This window comes from Amblyomma mixtum, chromosome 6, assembly GCF_055824585.1.
Source record: "Amblyomma mixtum isolate Tamu chromosome 6, ASM5582458v1, whole genome shotgun sequence".
Lineage (NCBI taxonomy): Eukaryota > Metazoa > Arthropoda > Arachnida > Ixodida > Ixodidae > Amblyomma > Amblyomma mixtum.
The window spans coordinates 102,103,182-102,125,729 of record NC_143017.1 but is presented as its reverse complement, the minus strand read 5'-3'; the positions used below and the strand labels follow the sequence as shown (position 1 = coordinate 102,125,729).

At 47.3% G+C, this 22,548-nt stretch overlaps 1 protein-coding gene across 2 annotated transcripts in view; it reads right to left on the bottom strand.

Annotated features, from left to right (window-relative positions):
• The window catches only part of LOC149339873 (monocarboxylate transporter 12-like), a 73,450-nt gene that overhangs the window by 16,777 nt on the left and 34,125 nt on the right, over positions 1-22,548 (bottom strand). The window contains exon 1 of one of the 2 annotated variants that reach the window (XM_089548551.1): positions 97-229. The exons of the other annotated variant lie outside the window; for it this stretch is intronic. The gene's annotated coding sequence lies outside the window, so the exon portion shown is untranslated. Of the gene's footprint in view, positions 1-96; positions 230-22,548 lie in introns of those variants that run through there. 2 annotated transcript variants of the gene reach the window in all.

The window sequence follows — 22,548 nt, the reverse complement described above, 5'->3', positions numbered from 1 at the left end:
GCACCTCGTTACCATGCAGATCAAACCAGGAGTGGCTTCTGCTCGCGGCACGGACTGGCACACAGCAAGAAGGCCCAAAGCAAAGGATTCGCTCACCGGGTTTTCCGCCGCAGCCGATAAGGCGCCTCCCAACTGACGCGAAACCCGCGGCTCGAAAGACCACGGAGGACTCGAGGCAGGACACATCTTGCGCCGGTGGGTAGGCTTATCGGCGGCGGCCGCTGCCGAGTGGCAGATAGGGCGCACGCGCATGCCTCTGCGAGGCCGACCGATTTCTCGGCGGCCAAGGGGGCCTTCCCTTGCGAGACACTTCCCTAGGCTCCCCTCGCTTCATTCACCCTCTCCCTCACCTATTGCTTTCCTGGCTTCGAAGACACTGCAGGGCCTCAGCTCAGGTACCGAATAAGTGGCAGATGCTGAAGGAAGCGATAGCGCCAAGCCGCTGACGCTACATCCAAAGCTTGAGGTACTTTTGTGGGTTGATCGGTCAGTAGCTGATAAAGATGCGCTGAACTCAGGAGAAGCAGTGACGGACTGTGTTCTAGAAACCTCCGAACTGCTGCTTCGTTGAACTGCTGCTTCGTGCACTGTTCCGATCGGCCAACCCCGAGCAAGATCTTGGGGTGTTTGTATGCTTGTGGTGTTTGCGGTTTTGTGCCAACTGAAAGTAATAAATAAAAAGAAATCAATTAAATATTCATGACTGGGAGTCGGACTAGGTGCGGCGCGAACAGATCAGCTCCGCGCAGGCCGCTGCGGGGTAGGCGATCGCCGCACCCCAACACGCATCGCGTTAAACTGCAACACACTCTCTCGCTGTGCGTTGCACGTCGCCTTCTTCGTTCACTAATACTGCTATGGAACTAATATTCGCTCTTTGAGTTTTGTGGCGGTAGTGAGAGAGAGAGAGAGAGAGAGAGAGAGAGAGAGATGTGCGCTGCATGCGTTGGCGTGGACAACGCTATGGCAGAAACATGGCACTAGATCAATACGCGTTGGCGTTGACAACGTTGCTGCAGAAATGCAGCACTGGAGCATAAGCCGCCGGCATGCATTTGGTGAATTGGCATTGACTATGAAAAAATTCAAGACGCGCATAATTGGCTCCCTGGCTCTGTGGAAACCTCAATCGTGCTTTGAGGTACGTGGCGCTGGTGCGTGGTGCGAAAAACTGTGCTTTCGCTATGATAAATATTTCGTGCTTGGCAATGATAAACCGCCAGCAATTTTTTTTTACCTCTGGACAGTAAAGCACCTGTATCATAAGGCAACGCCTTTGGATATCAGTTATAATTCCGTAAAGAAAAATGAGGCGCAAAGATATTCGCCATGTGTAGGTTGCATTTAGCATTAGATGCTTAAAGCACCAGACAGCTAGCTTCCCTTTCTTCCCTGTGGACGATATTGTTGTTGTCCGCTAAACTGCGGATGCCATCATAATCACCATCATCCTATAACTATGTACACTGCAGGACAAAGGACTCTCTCAAATCCCTGGAATTAACCCAGCTGCGGCCGTCTGATCTCATCTGTCCAACTGATTATCAGTAGCCTCAAGCTGCGTTTGCCTTTTCTTGAAATCTATTCCAGCTGCTATAAGAACGTGGAATAAATTTGATTATCACTACCGAGTCTGCGAGCTCCACAGCGCTTCTGGAGTCACGTGAGAGGCTTCTGTCAAAGGTGTGGGGAGCACCTCATTGCGCAACCAGCCAATAAGAGGGGCGTTTCAAGGTCACGCATTGCGAAGACGACACGCCGCAGCCATTTCCGTGCTTAGGAGGCGATCCAGCGAAGACAAGCAACTGTGCACGCTGTCCAAAGTGCTGCCCAAGTGCAGACAGCTGGAGGATGAAACTCGTGGTCGCGACACTAAGCATGCAAAGGTACAGCGACATCAATTCGCCAGTGGAACTCCAGAACGACGTGAACTGCGTTCGCATACTGGCTGGCCCGCAACAACAAGCAGCTCGCAAAATGAACAAAGGAGCGTAGGGCGGCCATCTTGGCTGGAGCGCTGGTGGGATGCCCTCCCTTAGCCACTTCTTAGTAAGGGCGGCTCCTGAAATACTTTTCTCGAAATGTGAATTTGGCGTTGAAGGATACTGCGCTACGAATTTCCTCGGGCAAGAGTTTTTGGAACGCGTTTAGTGGAAGCTGAGTTACCGAGCATCGATATCGCGATTCTTAGCAAGCTCTAAGCTTAGCGCCGCTTCACCGTCCATAACCGTGTTCGTAATCTCTGTGTTCGTGACCGCAGCGCCGAGCGTTGCTATCTGCCGCTCCTGTGGAACGCCACTAGTGCTAATCTTTTAAGAGCGGTAGCTCTTATTCATCACGTTTCTCGATTTCTTGGGGTCTCCTACCACCTTCCTTCGGCGTGAAATTTTCTGTCCGAGGAATTCAAGATGGCGGCCCCCATTGTAAATCGATATAGCAACCCAACTGGCGATTTATTAGTGACGTCATTAGTACATCAAATTGGTGATTGGTGAGATCACTGATTTTGTGACGTCATAATTAACTATATAGCCTCATGGCTATGTTTACTCGCTTTAATTAAGTAATTAATGAGGCATCATAAAACGAATTAGATATTTGGAATCCTCTATATGAGTAGAACAGGTTAGACACCAAAATTAACTAATGAAGTTAATATTTAGTTATGGTTCTGCTTATATTTAATTGCTTATAATTAGCTAACCGATAACTTCATGATCTAACCAACGAATATTCGTAATGGGCTCGATGAGTAGGACATGTTAGACACCAGTATTGTCTAATTAGGTTAATATTTACTTATGGTTAGGCTTAATATGGCGGCCATGTCGTCAGCACTCGACAGCTCACTATTTCATACCTCCTGGCGACTGGGCGCCTGCCGTCTTGAGGTAAAAATGGCCCTCCAAACAGTCGAATAACTTTTTCGGCTCAAATTGGTTAAAAATATCCGACCTCAAGGCGGTAGGCGCCTGCTCGCCGTAAGGTATGGAAAAGTAGCCTAATCACGGGGCAATACATCATATGGACGATAGATGGCGCAACCGAACAGCTAACGCTCGTTACTTCAACGCCTTCCAGACGGTGGCGGCATTTTTTTACTCGCGACTGTACTGTGAAGATAGTTTGAAAAATGGCAGGTTGTAAAATAAAAGCAGAAAAAAATTGGCTGTGCCTTAGCTCAACTAGGCCAGGATATATGTAGCGAAAGCAGTTTCGTCTGCTGACATTTCGGTAGCGCCACGCCGTCGTTGTCGTTCAGCAGCTTGGCGGCGTCTCTTCGCGAGACGTTCCTCTCGTTCTTTGGGCGTCTCGGCCGCCCGCTTAGCCTTTCTCGCTTCGATTTCACGCTGTCTGCCGGCCTTGTACCATGCGACGACTTCTGGATCCGAAGACTAGATTTCAAGCAGGCTGTACTGCCGCCGTCACGAGCACTACCGCCCTCCTTCCATGGTGCGTGTCTGAGGAGCGAGCGCATCGCTTCCGGCTTACATCTCAGCTGCGCGGCGCAGCGGCTTCAGCGCCTTGTTTGCCATGGTACTGGTTGCCTTGGTAACGGCGCATGCGCAGTAGTGGCCTTTGGCAGGCACCGTGAAATGCGCTTCTGCAAGCCTAGCGTTGCTTTCGCTGCAATATACAACAGCGAAGCACAAACTACTGCAAAAAGAAAAATACAAATCCTGCTGCGATGAAGGAAGCATATGAGACGTCGTCACTGTCGCTACTGCCCTTGAAATGTTCTGTGTCCGCACGAACCACAACTACCAAAGCGCAATATATGTGACGCCATCTTTTTGCGATGACTTATACGATGTATTGAATGTCTTGGTTACATCCCAAAATATATTGGTCCGGCCCCTAAACAACTGTCAAAGATGCTTCCACAGTCAACCAATCATTTTTGAACATACGCACCCAATTTAACCTTACACAGCTTTTCCAAGACCTACAAGGTTTGGCTCTGGTACATCTAACCTGTCGGACTTGTAACCACTGCTCCTGACCTCCTGCACTGTATGACTTATATGCCCAGTTTGAATGATAACTGCTTTATTCACTTCGAAACAACATCGCGTGCTACAAAGAAAGTTAGCAGCATCAAGGCATTCGAGACTATTCGAGAGGCGACTACACATCAATTAACAATTAACTTGCACTATTCGTTGAAAACTACATACCCACCTTCTTCGAGAGAACAGTTGATCAAAAGTGGCTATATTTAAGAATAGAGTCGAGTCGCTATTCGATAAGTACGTCCCAATACGCCGAATTTCAAAAGAATCTCCATAGCCGTGCTTCATCGTCGCCATGAAGTGACTTTTAAGTATGAATAAATGCTTCTTTCGCCTTGCAAAACCTGTAAACACTGCAGAGCGTTGGTGCGCGTACAGTGATGTTCTCTGAACTTATCGATTAGCTACCAAAGAAGCCAGGAATGTATTTCTGACTAACACCTTTCCATAATTTATCTAAATTCTGAAACATTATCCGAGCCAAAGAGCGAAATGTCATGACTAACGATAATTCCCTCCTTCAGTCCGATTTTGGTAAAAGCTTTAAATGGTATCAGTGGTGGTGTATGGTTATTAACCCATCATAGTGTGAAGTTATGTACATCGCATGCCAATCTAACCCGTTCAAAACGTTTGATTAAAACATTAATTAACTTGTCTTGCCTTATAAATATCTTGGTAGACGTGAGTTCGTTCCCGGCCGCGGCGGTAGAATTTCGGTGGTGGAGAAATTCTAAAAGCCCGTGTCTAGAGGCGTTCCTCAAAGCCTGAGTCGCTTTGGTACGTTACACCCCTATAAAACATGAACTAAATATCTTTGTGCTCACATTACTAACAACTTCTCCTGGCGCATGCACATCGAATATGTCACTAACAATGCAAAACGTGCCTTTGCTACATGTGCAGGAACTTCACGCAGGCTCCGTGCCATCTGACGTTACTTTTTTATCAAACACTAATACGGCCTAAGTTAGAATAAGCATCATCCATATGGGACACCGCACAACTCACTTTAATCGGCGTTACAGAACCTGTTAAGGGTCGGTCAGCTTGCTTCATCATTTCGAATTATTCTCGCACCGCTAGTGTGTCCTTAAAGAAATCGAAAGTTGGTATGACTAATCTCGCAGCCTTTTCCACTGCATTTTCGTTCATAACCAGACACTAAAACAGGAATTTATTTCTTCAGTCTCATCATACGTATCATAACGTGTTGATCATCTGCATAAGGTTGCCATCCCTATTTGTAAAACGAATTTGCTTTTTAATTCTTTCTTACCAAAGACCAGCACTGCGCGGAACCACCTTCCACCTCATATCGCCTGCACTGAATGCATGTCATCCTTCAAGACACTCATCACCCATTGTCGAACAAGAGTCTGCACCATTTTTACTTTATGCCTGTAGTTTTTCGCTGTTTGAATTTTACTTTTTTTTCTGCACCCACCTCCTCTATAAAATCCCTGCGGGCTCTAAGGGTATTGTAATAAATAAATAAATAAATAAATAAATAAATAAATAAATAAATAAATAAATAAATAAATAAATAAATAAATAAATAAATAAATAAATAAATAAATAAATAAATAAATAAATAAATAAATAAATAAATACTTTTCAGGACCTTTCAAGACGAGAAGGTAAACATTTCGATGAATAAATAGAAAAAAAAATTGAGGGACCTCAGCACAAACCTATGCGGCGCTGTGTCCTGCAGAATGGTGTGGGGCTGCGAAGCGAATTTACTTTGGAACCTGAATGAAGGTTCATGAGCGACCATTAAAGCAGCGCTCCGCAGATGCCATAGCACCACGAAGAGTATAGGCAGTAATTTTTCTTTACTGGCGGTGGCACAGTCTTTGGACACAGGGCCACACGAAGCCACAAAAATGGGAAAACTTGTTTTGCCACGGCAAGTGACGGTCGACGAACACAACCGAATATTTATGCCCTACAGGCATGCAGCGACAAGAGACGCAATCATGGTAGAGCAAAAAGTGATAAAAACTAATTGGCGCGTCAGTCACTGTTCTTCTTGGTGGGTTTCTGCAACAAGCAAGTTACGTTTTCTTTCAAGGTATTGATGAGAAAGATGTTTTAGAAAATGAGCATATGACTTCGTGTGTATTATTTTTCAATATAGATTACCAGTTCATAACATTCATGTGATGACGAAAAAAAGGTGTCGTTTAGATATTACGGCTAGACGGTAGTTGATGAATATGCTGGAAATGCCCTCGATATGTACTCTCGCCTTCCGATTCGAGACAGACAGTTTTGAAAAATATTATACAACGGACTTTTGAAGCCTGAATATCGCAGCTTCTTAATTAAAATGTCACGAGTTGCCTCTTGAAAATCTTTGAAACTGCGAGAAACAAAGAAAAGTTCAATGATGCTGATCGAATGTCGGAAAAAATTCATATGAGAATTATTCCAAGAGTGCTTCTTAACCTAGACTGACAAAAATGACGGCACGACCAAACAAATTCTACAAAGGTCATAGAACAAAAGAAAATCAGGTATTCGAGACAATATGAAATACATCACAATCGGTTTGTAGTTTTTCATGTTGCTTTTTTGATTATCTTTATAGACAGGTTTGACTATCAAAGTTTTTAGTTCAGTCAAACAAATTAAGTATAACAGAGCCCATGTAATACGTACAGCTGTATTATGCTCAGAAATTTTGGACAAGGAAAACTCTTCAACGGGAGGTTGTTTATGAATGCACTCTTTTCGCGTATCCTGTCTCTTAAAGTTACACCTATATCGATTTTCTTTCCATACATCGCTGCGTTGTCCTTAACCTAAGCTGAACCCTCTTTGTTAGCCTCCACGTTTCTGCCCCATAGGTGAGTACCGGTAAGATACAGCTGTTGTATACTTTTCTCCTCAGGGATATTGGTCAACTGCCATGCGCTCCAGCGCATTCTTATTCCTATAGTTATGTCACTCTTGTGATCAAAGATTTGCGGTTACTACCTGTCCCAAGTAGTCGCATTCCCTTAATGCCACTTCGAGCACGCAGTGCCTTATGACCTCGAGCATACCAGGAGCTTAAAAGAACGCTATAATCTTAATCCATAAGCAAGCAGACATCAGTGATATAATTTACAGACCAATCAGCTTACCGCCCGCTGTCTATAAGGTATTTACTAAAGTAATCGCTAATAGAGTCATTACAACCTTAGACTTCCATCAACCAAATTATCAGGCAGGCTTTCATACTCGACAATAGAACATGTTCACGCTATCAAAAAGGTGATAGAGAAATGAGCTGAAGATAACCAACCTCTATATATAGCCTTCATTGGTTACGATACAGCATTTGACTCAGTCGAAACCTCAGCAATCATGCAGGAATTGTGGAATCAGGGCGTGGCAGACTCTCATGTAACAATACTTGAACGTATCTATAACGACTCGACAGCTATGCCATAGTGCTCCATAAAGCCAGCAGTAAAATTTTAATAGGGAAGGGTGTCAGGCAGGAAGACACGATCTCGGCAATGCTTGTCATCGCCTGTTTGCAGGAGGTATTCCGAGGCCTGGATTGGAACAGTTGGAGATAAGAGTTACTGTGCAATACCTTAGTGATCTGCGATTCTCTGATGACATTGCCTTGCTAAGTCACTCGAGAGGCGCGCTGCAAAGCATGATCAGTTAACCAGACAGGCAGAGCAGAACGGCGGGCATTAAATTAATATGCAGAAAAGTAATGTAATGTTCAACAGTCTCAGAAGGGAACAGCAGTTTATAACTGGTTGCTTGGTAAAATGGTCTTGGCGTCGGCGTATCGCGAAAATCGGGATTGGTCAAGAGGTTTCTGACGTCACAACAACATGACTTCGCGGGGGTAATTCAAACACCCCAACGATAACGTAGTACAACAGCGACGACGTCATTACGCAGTCAGTCATTGGTCTGCAGGGCAGTGACGTTATTCGAATTCACCATCACTACTAAGTGTCCCTGAAGAAAAAGAAGAAATTGCGCTGAAAAGGAAAATGGTCGTGCCAGGACTCGAACCGATGATCCTTAGGTGGTGAGCCGGTCGCACTGAGGAAAATTCGATCCATCTGGAGGCCTGTGGGTCTTGTGGTAATTGAAAAATACATTGAAACAAAAAAAAAGAAGCAAAACGAAATGAGCAATGTCGTCGTCTGCAAAGTAATAGGCAAAGAAGCATACCCGGCCGCTGAAAGGGCTCATCTCAAGTGTAAGCCTAACTTTCGACCATCTGCGGTGCAGCCTATTGTGCCTTACTCTTCCACTGTTTCTCGCGCAGTTTGCTTTGTTTATATTCGTTTTTGCAACTTACGCGTCCGGAACTTTGTTTCAGCACTAAGACCAGAGGATGCTGCAGGACACATATCCTGGTTCTTGCCGTCACCCCCTCACCAATACTATTACTACCGCCATAATCACCACCAAACCCACATATATCATTGCCGCTAATCCCTACGGGCATACGCTTCTCGCTGGGTTCGCCTTCCTCTGGGCTCTGCGTGGTGTCCCTGTCCGCACACATTATGCACGCTGCCTCCTGACGTCCTATCTCTTTCCTTATAGGGCTGCTGAGAATCGAGGCCGCTCTTGTTTATTGCGTCCGTTGATGGGTTCAGAGAATGGCTCCTCGAGCACACTCGCTACAAGCGGTCCGTGTTGACACACCGCTCCCGGACTGCCGTTCCTCAAAGTGCGCCGGTATCTGGAAAGCCAGCTCTATTTATAGCTGCACGCGCTGTTTCGAGCAGGCGCAACCGCTGTGCTCATTGCTTAGCAGTTCTAGCTTTCAGCTAACAGACCTCAGCTGAACGGGTGGACTTAGCCGCTTTTATTGCAAGGTCTTCAACGCCTGTGGACTCTGTGTGAGACGGACCACAACAAGAGTAACCGCACTTTTGGGTTGCGCGAAACCTTTCGCTTTGCTCACTTTCTTTTTACGACGATTGGCTGGTGATTTTGCAACAACGCAAGCGCAATTAGCCTCGTTAAGTGCGATAGACACCACGCGTGAGGTCGCGGACGAATTCGTGACGTCAAATAGGTCAGGTCAGAGGACTGTGAGACTGCTGAAAGCATTCACTCTGTGCAGACCACAACAGATGACGACAGAGCGAACAAACTCTCGACAGCTGCAAAATGCAGCTACGCATGCTTACGGTAAGCCACCGTAAGCATGCCTGGATTGTTCTTGAAATCTTCACGCCCACTCTAGCAAGTCCGTGACAGAAACAGTAAGAACACTTCTGTTCCCGGCCCCCAGTTTTTTTTTTCGAGAGCTACATTGGCCGTATTCTCGCCGTTTCGCAGTAGCCGGTGGCCACACCGCGAGCTGAGCCGTCGCCTAGCAACCGCCGCAGCTGGCAGCGCCCCTCGCCGCGCCATCTGGCATGACGTCAGAGGAGGAGCCGGTGAAACCGCGTTTCAACAACAGAGGAGGAGCCGGCGTTGCATCGTATATATAGAAGGGGCAGCTCGGTGGGATTCGTTGGCAGATATGGAAAGTGAGTCGGAGAGACTGAAAGAAGCCAGGCTTCGTCGTCGGAACGAAACCAAGAGGAGGCAGCGAGCCCAGGAGACGGGGGAAGAACGAGCCGCACGCCTCGAGAAGCGTCGTAAGTACGAAGCGGCCAGGCGAGTGGATTCAGATGAGGATTGTTCGTCGTCTAGTTCGGCATCTCTTGCCAGGGCCGCGGATCAACGACGGAATGAAACCAGGAGGAGGCAACGAGCTGCGGAGACAGAAGAACGGGCTCGGCGTATCGAACAGAGATGGCAGAGTGGTGCAGCTCGGAGAGCGACGCGCAGCTTAGCGATAACTTAACCATAATTCAACGTTAGGTAACAACAAAACCTAAACACTGAGACGTACCAAGCTAAACAATAAAGATGTAACCGTAGGGATAACCAAGCTAAACAATAAGATTAACCGTACCTCTCGCTACGCACATCCAGGCATAACTGAGTTAAGCCACAGCCAATTTTTTATTCCGTAACGGGAGTTTTTCGCCATTATAATAAATTTGCACTGCTCTTTCTGTCCGCGTCAACCGCGGGCACAAATAGGTTGCTACGGAACTGTGACCTGGCGTCACGTGATACGCCGCCCCAACCTGATGGCGTATTCCAATCGGCGATCCAGAGAAAGTTTTCTTCCACAGCGACACCGAACAGCGTGTTTCATCGGGCGATTGGGATCCACATCCTGAATTCTGATTGGACCCTAGACATACTGCTCTTCGCGGATTCGGAGACCGGCTCCCCATCACAGACTAGAATACGTCATAGATTAGCTCCGGATCACCGAATACAGTGCGTCATAAATAAGTGATTCATTCAATGGTGGGGATCTCCCTTTATCAATATTTGAATTAACCAATTTTAGTTACGCGGTGCGGCCTGCTCGATAATTCTTTTTCTGCGCTAAATTTTCTGTGGCATAGATTTTCAGCTTGGCTTCTGGTGACGGTTTGCTAGGGTTAACAGCACTGTCATAGGGATGAAAACAGATGTTGCAGAGCTGCCGTATACAACATGGACGAAGTCGCAATCTATAGAGCGCATGGCGCTTCACAGGCCGATTGCCAGCGCGACCAGGGGTACAGTACGATTGGTTTTGCCTTATTGCCAGGTGACCGGTAGCACAGAGCTTGCTTAATCTAGGCTCTGGGAAAAGTGCGAGGCTTTATGTGACGCGGTAATATTATACGAGCCTTTGCGGAATGAGTGCCTTAAAATAAGTTGAACCCACTTACTTCACTTCATGTAGAACCAGCTGCTCATAGTTAGCTCCCAGGGAAATGACTGTCATCTAGCTTTATCGTGTTTAGTACATTACTTATAAGAAAGCTCCAAAAGTCCTTCGTCAAGCACGGCAAGATAGTACTGCATCCTCAAGCACCGCTTCTAGCGTAGGGGACGTAAGCGTAAAGATTAATCATTGAGTCGGTGATGGAAGGTCAATATTGCGAAGACACATGTGCAAGCGCTCTTTTAGCCTTGTTTATTCGACGGTTACCTGTAGGTCAGCCATTTTCGCAATAGGTAGGTGGTGTTCATGGCTTAATCTGAAGAGCGTACAGGATAAGCAGGCAAGCAATCATCACGAGGTGAATAGTTTTGTAGCGAACAGAAGGCTAATATGCTTTCCTCCACGACCATGTGTGCGTTCGACTCAGCGCTAACGACCACTTTGTTATAGTGGTATTCCCACTCAGCCTCTTTACGCAGCTGCGCAAGCAACGAAGCACAGCTCAGTGATTGTGTGACGCGGAATAACTGGAAGTCACGTGCTCTTAATTAAGGGAACTTGGTTTACGCGCTTTCTGTGTGTGGGCGTGCGTCCAGCTGCTATGTCAATGGAATTTATGCCAGCTTTAAGCTCGGCGTTGTGTGACGTGTAAAATATAACCCGTTAACACACTGAATATAACAAAGACAGAATGTAGGCAAAGAATGCCGCGTTTTTTGAAGTGTCTGGGTATTTTCTTTTTTTCTGGATGCTCTTATATTAGTCCTTCTTTCGCCGTCAAACAGGTGTCAAAAGTGGGATGTTAAACAATATTCACATAGCTTTTTGCTTCACACGTAACTATGGAACTTGAGTGGTAAGCAATATCGTCTTATAATTTTACATAGTAAGGAAGCGAACTATCATCGAAACCAAGGAAAGCGTAATGATTTTTCTTTTATTTGCATGCCACATGCAGTGCTGTACCGACTGAGCTATCCGGCTGTCCAATCTTTTACTTTCGGGGATCATTAGGTTGCGCCACACACGCACGCACGCACACACACATTTCTTGTTTTAGGTACGCCTGACTGGCCTAATAATTGCCACCCGGAGATCGTAAGGACTTTTACTCGTCCCTGCGCCAGATGACAGCAAAACTCGTTAGCTGTTCGAAAACCACCTAAAAGCAGCTGTTAGGTTTTGAAAAAATTGAAAGGGACACTTAAGCTCCTCTTCAAGGATATAACGCGATAGCTTTAATCGGTTAATGCCCATATATTCTGAATAGATCATTCTCGACTTTACATTCATGGATGCCTGGGAGGCCTCATACAACTCCTGGCGCAGTGGTGCAGCGGTTAAGCGATGGGCCACTGCATTGTGATGGCAGGTGCTGCCACCGGTGGGGCTGGTGAAACACAGGTTGTTGCTCCCAAGACACACCTTGTGACCAATAATTAATTTAACAGCCACCTGCCACGGTGGTCAGTTTGCTTACAATCTAGTGGGCAGGTCGTGATGAGGCCACAGGGTCACGTGACGTAAAGGTGCCCCCCCCCCCCCCCTCCCCCACCCTCCACCCAAGGTGCTTCTCCGGAGATTTTTAGCTCACAGCGCCGACGCCGTATTTTCTGCAGAATTCGAGCCTTAACGCTATCGCCTTAATAATAATAATAATAATAATAATAATAATAATAATAATAATAATAATAATAATAATAATAATAATAATAATAATAATGTGATGATGATGATGATGATGATGATGATGATGATGTTTATTTCTATCATAACAGAAATGATGGAGGTGGTGAGAAAAAAAGCGAGGACGCTTGTCTGAGTTCTCACCACCTCTCAGGTGACACCCAATTACCTAGTTTCCTGCTAACGCTAATGAACTGCAGGTGTTTTCGCAACGCTCTTGTGTGGCGTGTGTCAAACACTACATAAGCCGTATTTTACTTCAGCAAAAGAGCTTTACGTCGTCTACGCTGCGGTTGACATTCCGTTCTCTAATTCATTACCTGAAAGAAATGAAGATGCATTGGACGCGAAGAAGTGTTTAATAAATTCGATATCGTTCTGTCACGCTTGAAATAACACGTTGCATCAAAGAAATGGTCACCAGGCGCTGAAGCTTACGCGGTAAAGTCTTTCTATATTGTGTTTCTGATTCTGCATGAAATTTCCTTAGTCGGCATGAATTAAAAGAGAACAAGAGACGCTACAGCTCCGCCTAATTGGCGAGACTTGTTGTTGGGCTAATTGGTAAGCCATGATCTCAAAAGAACAAGCGCAAAAGGACAATAGACAAGAATAAAGGTGGACGACACGGAGAGAAGCGCTGATCACGCCAATACTATGCATGCTCAGAGCACATCCTCGAGGTCTGGCTACCCAGGATGCCGTTGGGCTGATTTTGGTCTCCCAGCACAGTCACCACGGGGAACGTGCAAGGCCAAGGTAGAGAGATACACTTTATGCGGCGACAAATTAGGTGTCTAGCGAGTCTTTGATCTGTTGCACCAGGGCTATAGCAAGCAGCTGCAGCGTGGACGTTGCTTGAAAGGCGCTTTAACAAGGCAAACAGTGGGGGCTGGTCGGTGTATGCTCTTTTAAACAGCGCTTACGCATGACGGAGCAGACGTAACAACCGTACGCACTGTTTTCATCAAGAAGCTTGCAGAAAGGTTCGCCGAGCATGCTTACAGAAACAAAGAAGAAATGATGGGTATCCATAGATGCCACAAGAATAAGGCGTACTTTGTCAGAACATATATAAATGAAGAGTTCACCTTGCCTCGCGGTTGCAAAATATTTGCGAATACCCTTGTCCGGAACGATGCTATCAAAACCACGGGTCAACAACCGTTCTGAGTGTATCTCCTTGAGGAGCGATTCCTCAAGGCCTGTTTGCCCTGCCCGTTGCGATATCTAGGATCTCTGGCACATGCAGGGGAGCACAACTTCGCCGCTCCTAAATTACACGCGCTTATATTTGGCGCCGACCATGAAAACAAAAAGCTGAGAAAATGAGCATCTGTTACATCTCATGTCGGGGGAAATTCTTTCAGTTGTGCGCAATTGGATTCGGGCTTGTAGTTTATAAATCTCGACATTTGGTGAAAATTACATATCAGCGAAACAGCCAACGCTAATGAGTTCGCTAATAAGACGTTTTGCTCGCTAGTGTTAGCGCTGATAACAGCGCCTAAGTTTGAAATTAGTAACAGTAGCGCTGACTCACAGCGCGTCGCTAAACTTGAATAGTATATGCAGTGTATTAATGTTTTCGAAAAGGATCTATTATCGCAGTGGCTTTAGTGCTTTAAAACAATGCCCATCGCTGTCCACATGGCAAGAGCTAGATTGCTTGGTTTCCGTCGGTTTAGCCTATAGCAGTTAGGATGTTTCAGTGTCTGAATGCATTCACGTGAGCGATGCTGCAGATTGGGTACGTTTTCGTGCCTTGCGCTGTTTCCTTCACAAAGAAGGACTTCACGAAAATGTAACCATTAGGTTTTCACCTTTATGCGCGCACTTCGGCTCCTTTAATTTTCATGGCCACCACTCGTGATACTGACAGTACTTATTAAGCATGACTAGCTGATGTTTACGCGATGGAATTCAAGGAGGTGACATCTGATGTTTTATCAGGATTATGCCGGATGACCACAATGTGAGTGGCTGTTCCCGTCGCAAAGTCTCGGTGTAAATGTCCAGGAACGGCGTAAGTAACGTCTCAGATGGGAAGTATTTCATGATTTACGAACTGTTCTCGACAGCGACCAATTAAGAAGTGGCCATTCTGTGCCCCCCCCCCCCCCCCCCCCTTCCCCCCAAAAAAAAGGAATTTCACGCCACCATGTGCGGATTTTTTAGAGAAGTCTTCCAAGTGGCTTTGTAGGAAAGAATATTCTTAACCTGTGAAGCGGCGATTCTAAATTGACAGAGTGCAGCAACTTGTCATGAAAACTGAGTTTTTATTCGCACTTCGAAAAACTGCCTAATGCCATAGATTCCTTGGTACAGTGCAAACTGTTTAGAAATCATTGACTACTTCCTTTTTCTCTGTATATGTTCGGATAAACATGCTTAGGATTTGTACATACTCATGTCTTTATGAACACTGTTATGTCGGTACAGGAGTAGCAGACTGCCGGCACAGCTTTTAATACACTCCAAAGGGGGACACTAGACGCTGATTACGTGTGACAGAGCAATAACATAGCCGCTGCACATAGACACCCGTGCCATAGAACTCCATAGTGTGGCCCGCTCACATAGACACCCCTGCATATGTTGGTTCACGGTTCGACTCCCGACCGATAGCTGGCGCAAGCTGCGACTAGAAATTCTGTGCGAGCTATCATGCAGATTTCAATGCATGCAGTCTAGTGCGCTGCCTTCACCTGCGTCGTCGTTTACATGCCGGACATGAGTGCTGGCATACCAGAACACGACAGTAAGCGGGGCGAAGGCTCCCTGCATCCAAAGGACCTGCACTGAAAGGGTGCGTTTACCATCAAATGAGCTGCCGATAGAATGCGCTACGCCGATGCAATCCACACCTGCTTTTGACGACAAGAGCCTCAATCTCCGCTTTTCTTGACTCGCTTGGAGATGCATATATAGCACACAACCTTCAAACATAGCTTCAAGCACGCTACAAAGCTGAACAGAGATGGGAAGCCTTAGAGAGTGTCAGCGAGGGGTGCTTCGGGGCCTCTACACGGGCCAACAGCGCTACTGCGCCAATGGAGGGCGCCAGACAAAGGGATGCAGTTTTTATTGACGACCTGTCGCTTGCGTTCCGTGATTCGTGATGTTGCGAGCCTAGGCTGTCATACGCCACCTCTTGCATGGATGACCAATGATAACAAAAAAAAAAAAAGGCGGAAAGAAGAGGAATTCAGAACCGCATCGCTATACAAAATGAGGCCACGCTAGGCGGGCACGTTGATCAATGCGCTAGAAAGCCTCGCAACGCAGCAGAATGCGAAAGACTGAAGACGCTACGAAGAGGACGTCACAAGTACACACACTGCTCGTGTCCTGTTCCGCACGTTTTCAACGCGGCCGCAACGTTGCTCGCGCCGGCACTTCGCCCCGACGACACGCGCACGCGAAGTCCCAAAGCGCGCCATGCAAGAAAGAAGGCCAAGGTGTTTTCAGGCGCTCCTCCTTGGCAGAAATCACTTCTCGGTATCGCCGAGTCCGGTAATAAGAGTGTACGGAGTGCGGGCGCTAAAGAACCGAGGGTACGCCGTATCGCGCCGTCACTATTGGTCGCCACGCGGACCAGTATCTCGAGAGGGGCTCTTGTCACCCCTGCTCGTTATCTGCACGGGGAACACGCGTGGCGTGCCGCACAGTAGCCGCGTTCAACCACACTCATTCCTCGCATTCCGAGTCGCGTGCACACATCGTGTGTACTGTTTGCCTGGGATCTCGGCGCTAATGGACAGTCCAGTTTCGCCTCCGAGCGGCCGCTGATAAAAGCAAGGCGGCCGCCATTCGACTGAGAGATACACCGTGGTACTCTGCAGTGAGCGCGCTTTCGATACCGCAGCATCGGAGGAGCCGACGGGCTTATCTTGTATTTATTCTTTCTACCCCCTCCCTCAATTATTATTTTTTTTTGCGTACGCATGAAGGCCTATTCTGCTGACGCAATATAGGCATACCTGGGCAGGTTGCTCGCAATCGGTGGGCAGGTAAGCAGCCTGCCGCCTGAGCAGCCTGCCTGTATACAGACACACACATCCCTCAACGAGAGTACCCTGGGCAAATCTATTCTAATCGCGACACTGCCGCCCTGACGAGCAAGTTGTAGACCGACCTGTGACACCCGCTCAGCCCACGTCAGCCATCCAGTGCCCGAGAGCAGCTGCTATACCACCTACCCCACTGGCCACTTTTTCCTGTGGCAGATCTCTGGACTGCTCTTAAAGCAGCCGCGGTCATACGTCGGCTCATGTATTACCGGCGTGTAAATCAAAGAAAAGCAAAAACGCCGGAACGTTAATACAACGAAAACTCAGCACATTTTGTTGCGCTGCTCGTCTCGTCTTGCGAATTGCATACTGAAAATAAACAGGCTCACTAGTGTGCTGTATTGGCCTTTACTGGTATCTACCAGGCGTTTCGTTTCACATAAGTTGCTCTGCAATTTTTAGAAACAGTTTTTTGAGTTAGAAGCTTTTCCCGGCATGGCAATGTCAGCGATGTACCGCATAAGAATACAGTTAGGACGTGGTAACTAGTTGGCTATTACTGTCAGTCTTCTAATTTATTTAGAGACGTGTAGCCCACGGTAATATCCAACATCAGTTAATTTACAAAACTCAGTTAAATTCGGCACTGTGGCCCAACAAATTTTTCTTTCATCGGGCCAAAATACACACGCTTTCGAAAAGCTTACAGGCAAAGCAACCCCTCCACCATGCGCAACTCATCGAAATAGCCATAATATTTGTTGGGCCACAGCGCCAAGGGTCACTGCGCTCTCGAAATTCAAGACGGTGATATGGATATTACTTACGGTGGGCTGGCTACACGCCTCTCAGTGAATAAGGAGACTAACAGTAATAGTTAAAAAAATTAACTATTCAGTATTAGTTAACCAGCTGATTAGCTATCATGTCATAGCTGTAGTGTGCTGCACTCCACCACTGACAATGCTGTGCCGCAAAAAACTCAAGAAGCCTATTTTTGATAATGGCAGAACATCTTTGGTGAAACACCCCGTGTATATTCGTATAACCTATTCATTATAGATATATTCGTGCACGGATTCAATTGGGGATACACGTGGATTGCCGGAAGGGCGTAACTTACCTCGTTAACTCCGTGGTACTCGCAGTAAATTTATGAAAACTTCGAACAACGCACCCGGCTGGAGGCTAATCCTAGATATGACCAATTTTCCCGGAAACTACACTTGGTTGGAACCCTCGGGGACTGTATAAGCATACTGCATCGAGCCCGTTGCGCTCCGCAGTGTTTTGCGCGGCCTCTTGATGGAAGCTTTTCGCCCTTGTCGGACGTGGAGTGCCGTCAGATCCTTGAGCCCAATTGTTCACTGGCAGCCATTCCGCACTGAGATATGGAGACATCCACTGTATCCAGGGCGCAGAGACTGAATCGGCACTCTCTCCCCAGCGCTGTGTGCGCCTGCATTTCCACGCATTGCGTGCTCACAGAGTTTGTATCCTCGGTGATGAGTGCGAGCTGCAACGTCACTGCTCCTCAAAGTGTCCAGCAAAAACAGTTTACCGCTTTAGTGGGAGGCCGAAATGAGTTAGCGAAGCGGCCCAAGCTTACATGGATGCTGGAACAAGCGTTATGTTATCGTATAGTGAAATGCGCGAAAAGTTGTTTATTTTCCGAGCTGTACAAATGCCGACGCACGTGGAACGCCTCTGAGCAAAGATGTCCGGCAACGCGGCCCGCTGGCGAGGAGGCAGCGAAAAAAAAATGGAATCCGTACGATAGCTCAACAGCTTTCACTATCTTTCCTAAACTAAGAGGGCTGGTGGTTGATTCAGAATAGCGCTACCGGAGACGAGAAACGGGGGAGGACACACACTGCATGCGTTGAGCTTTCAGCTGAAGTTCAGCGAAGTTCAGCACAATGTGTGTCCTCTCGTCTTCCGTGTGTCGCCGCTGGTTGCGCTGTTTCAAATCTGCCATGAATAACCACCAACTCTCGTTCTTCTAAGAGAATTGAAATAGTAATGCTGCAAATGTTCTCTGTATAATGATCAGTTTGCAATACTGCGAGGCGTACAGCGTCCTTTTCCACAGCTTGAGCACAACATACAAGTAAGGGAAATGCAGGGACGGTACAAGCGCCTCCTAATATAACCAGCCTTCTTGACTAACACAGGCAGCATCTTTCAAGAACTAATGCGCCACCTCCGTGAGAGCTGCTAAGCAGGAAAAGGACCGCAGCAATTCGACCGCACCAAATGGACCGTGCCAAACGGTGCACGCTTTCTTTCATTGTTTCCTGCTGCCTGGTGATGGCGGGGATAGTAAAAACTTTTTTTGAAGTAAATAATAAAAGAATATCCCCAAGGGTGAGCTCCTACTTGTCCAAGAGTACACGGACCTGGGCTTCACGTAGAGCTCTGTCCACTAGCCATGTTTGGCCAGCTAGTTGAGCAACTCGCAGAGCGGCCTCCCATGAGGAGGGGGATGAGTTGGGTACGGGGGGCAGTGTCAAGGGTTGGGGGCATTCCCACGGGTAGTATATGAAGGTGGCGTTGGCCGCCCCACATGTTGAGCAGCGAGGAAAAGTCAAGGTAGGGTGATAGCGATGAAGGAGGTAGGGTGAGATGCAGCAGTTTGTCTGCAGTTGCCTCCAGACCGCACTGTATTTTGAAGGGGGGGGGGGGGGGGGGGGGGGGTTAAGCGGTTGCTTTTGTAATTAGCTGTGATTTGATCACCGCTGATTACCAGGGATCGAGTCGCGCCCAGGAACCCATGTGAGGATTATCACTTTGGTAAGCGTGCGCCCTGATGCGAGAATGCGTCGGGTAGTTGATGTTGATAATGATGGTGTGATAAGGCGATGGACGCTCCTTCAGCGTACGTGGGGCTGTTAGCGTGGAGTGTGGCTGTGGCCCGGTGCTGCCATCCTCGTAGCCAGTGACAGCAGTTTAATAGCCTGGTGGGGTGTGTAGACCCGCGTCCACGCAGAGCATGTCGAGTCTGCCTCTGCAGTGTTGGTGTAATATTCAGCTCGTGCCTGGCGTACGTCTGCCCCTGTGTAGTTCGTGGTTCATATTTCTGGGTAGCGGCTTGATGTGCAGTTGGCCCTGAATGTCAGGTGGGATGATTTCATAGCTGGGGGCAGATGAGCAGATGATGGGGGCCAGGTGGAAATGCCGAAGGATGCCTGGCCGGTTTCTGCACCGGTTAGTCGAAGTATCTGGTTGCTTCGTTGAGCTTCGAGTAGTTCCGAAATACTCTCGTAGGTGCCCCTTGCGAGTAATGATTTATATTTGCGAGTTATAGAGTGTGGCAGGCGGAGCGCTGAATGTGTCGCCTGTCTAATAAGAACATAATTTTTGCCTTGTTGCGTTTTGGTGAGCAAGTGACAGGGAGGGTGATCAGTCAAGCGGCTGGTGATGAGGGCGCCTGTCATATTAAATGTTTCCCTCTCCAACAGGTCGTAGCTGCGTGCGGTAACTCTGCAGATAAGGCCTGCGATGTGTTCGCTTTGCTTGTCTAGGAGATGTAGAGTGGAGGTTGCATCCGAAGTGTCCTGTATATAGAGGCGAAGGACCTTGACTCTGTTGACCAGTGCTATGCGGTCGTCGTACATTCGGAGGCGTATGCGTGGGTCCCGGGGAAATAGTGTGATCATGAGCAGTTCCGATTTGAGCGCCGAGCACTTAAGAAACATATTAGTCATTTCAAGGTAGTGATATCAGTTTACAACTGAAAAAGTATCTCGCGCCTCACCTACGATAATTATTTATCGAAAAACGCAGACTATATTCGTGAAAAAGTTCTGAAAAAGTAAAGAAGTAAAGCAGAAAGGCTCACACAATAAACAAGCATGTAGAGAAAGCTACAGCCTATCTATAGGTATTCGGTTTAAACTATGGGGCGCGTGGTATGCTCCTCCACTTATTTATTTCGCCTCCTTTTCAGTATATTCATCCCTTACGTCACGGCGTGGCTCAGGTGTCCACCCAGAGTGGGCCAAACCTAACCTAACTTAACCTATAAACAGTTGCGTTATCCTGAACTCAACCGAGCAGAGCCGCTCCATCATAATTCGAGCAAGGTGTGTTGCTGGGCGAGTGGGTTGAGGCACATCTTGAGAAAAAAAAACAGCGCTTGCAGACGAAAGACCAGAACGAGAAGGACACGCACCTGCGCTGGTATGTGTCCTTCTCGTTCGGTTCCTTTGTCTGCAAGCGCTGTTTTTTCCTCAAGACGTTCCATCATAATTCTGCGGGAAGCCTGGCGTTCTGTTTAACTTGAAAATCCCTAGACCGCTGCGCGAGCTCCTCCTATCTTGCCTCATGTGTCGAACCGCACTATGTATTTTTGGTCGTACAGACCGGTACCGATGGTGATGATGATGCATTTTTATGGCCCAAGGACATCTGCGGGCAAAGAGCGCCATGGCGCAAGGTATTTTCGTTTACTCAAGGTGGGGTCAAAGACCCATTTCGCAAGCATTTCACCCTGAATAAGCCGAACACAAGGCCAGGGGAAGCTTGTACCCATTGTGTCACTGGAGGATACCCGGCGGCGCTGGGGATCGAACCCCGCACCTCCTGCATGCAAGGCGGGTGCTCAAACAACTAGGTAAACGCTGCGGTTGTAAATACCGGTACCAGTCGTTGCTCTGAGCAAGTAAGCGTAGTTTCGAAATTCACTCTTGCCACAATCGACGCAACTGTTATTCGTGCTTAAGCACCAGACACAGCAGCCGTCGGTAATACGCGCATACATGAGAAGCACATCCAACACGCGCAACGCTACAGGTGGTCCGTCCCGACCGCAGCTTTATTTTCATTGGTCAAATGTTTAGGGGTATCCCCCAAGGTGGAGTAAATTTGTAATAAGGGAGTAATTACTCATTGGCATCCACCCGAGCGCAGCCATATGGCTACAAAGGAAAGCTATACAGCTTTCTCAGAAACTTCGTAGTTAAAGAAAAATTCATCCTGGTCCGGGGTTCGAACCCGGGACCACCGCTTCACCGGAGCAGTCGCTCTCAGATGGTGTTCCATGCTTCGTTCTTTCATTTACTTTTTTTTTCACGTTCAGCGCCAAAATTCGCTCTGTGTCCCACAACAAACACTGAATGCCCCTCACAGTGTGACATGAGTTGATTCGGGAGTCACACCAGAACCATGTGTAGCTTATATGTGCAGCTTCTTGAAGTGAGTGCACGCTTTTGCTTCGTGCCTGCGTTCATTTCGCGAGGACCCGGGGCAGCGACTTATCGCTGCGTGCACCCTTATCGAGAGCAGGAAAACACTCCAGGAGAGCCTACATAATAGCGAGAATGTCGACAGCAGGCCCCACAAATGGGAAGAAAGCGCGGACTGGCGTTGAGCTGAACACTAGTTAGATACCAGCTCTTACAACGTTGATTGTAGAGCCTGTTGGCGCAGCATCCCGTCCTGCCTTATCTTTCGCTGCCAACTTTCAGAAACGGTTGGCTTATGCTTCGGCAGGGTCGTAGGGTTTCAGACATTCAGTACAACGAATTGAATCGGAATACACAAAGCCCCAAGCTACAAGGCTCCAGAGAAGCCGCATGTTTATGATCATGTATCATTCACAAACAGGAGAGGAGTCAGAGATTATTTCCACGTTAAAAAAATGCATTTCCGGGACTGGATTTGGCTGAGACATAATTTCATGGAGTGAAAGCGCTGGAAATCCAAATGAATTCCATACATCACCTTTGCTGCAAGATTTGTGAGATCTGCAGCTTCTAGAAGAGGTAATGGGGACGTGCACCAGCTGTATGAATTATAAATTAACCTAGCCCGTGTCGTAGTTCACTCTTAGTTCCTCAAGTTCATCGAGGCCTCTGGAAGGATGCATTAACTGGGGCGCAGCTCATGCTGTCGTCCTTTCCTTTTCACCACGCATTTCTTCTTTCTATAATCGAAATTTACGATTTGGGTATTTGTGACAAATTCTGTTTCAGTTTTTAGTTATGAATTTCTTCAGCACTTGAGAATCACTCTGTAATCATCATCATCATCATCATCATCATCATCATCAATTCCCCAGGAAAGCCGCCGTGGT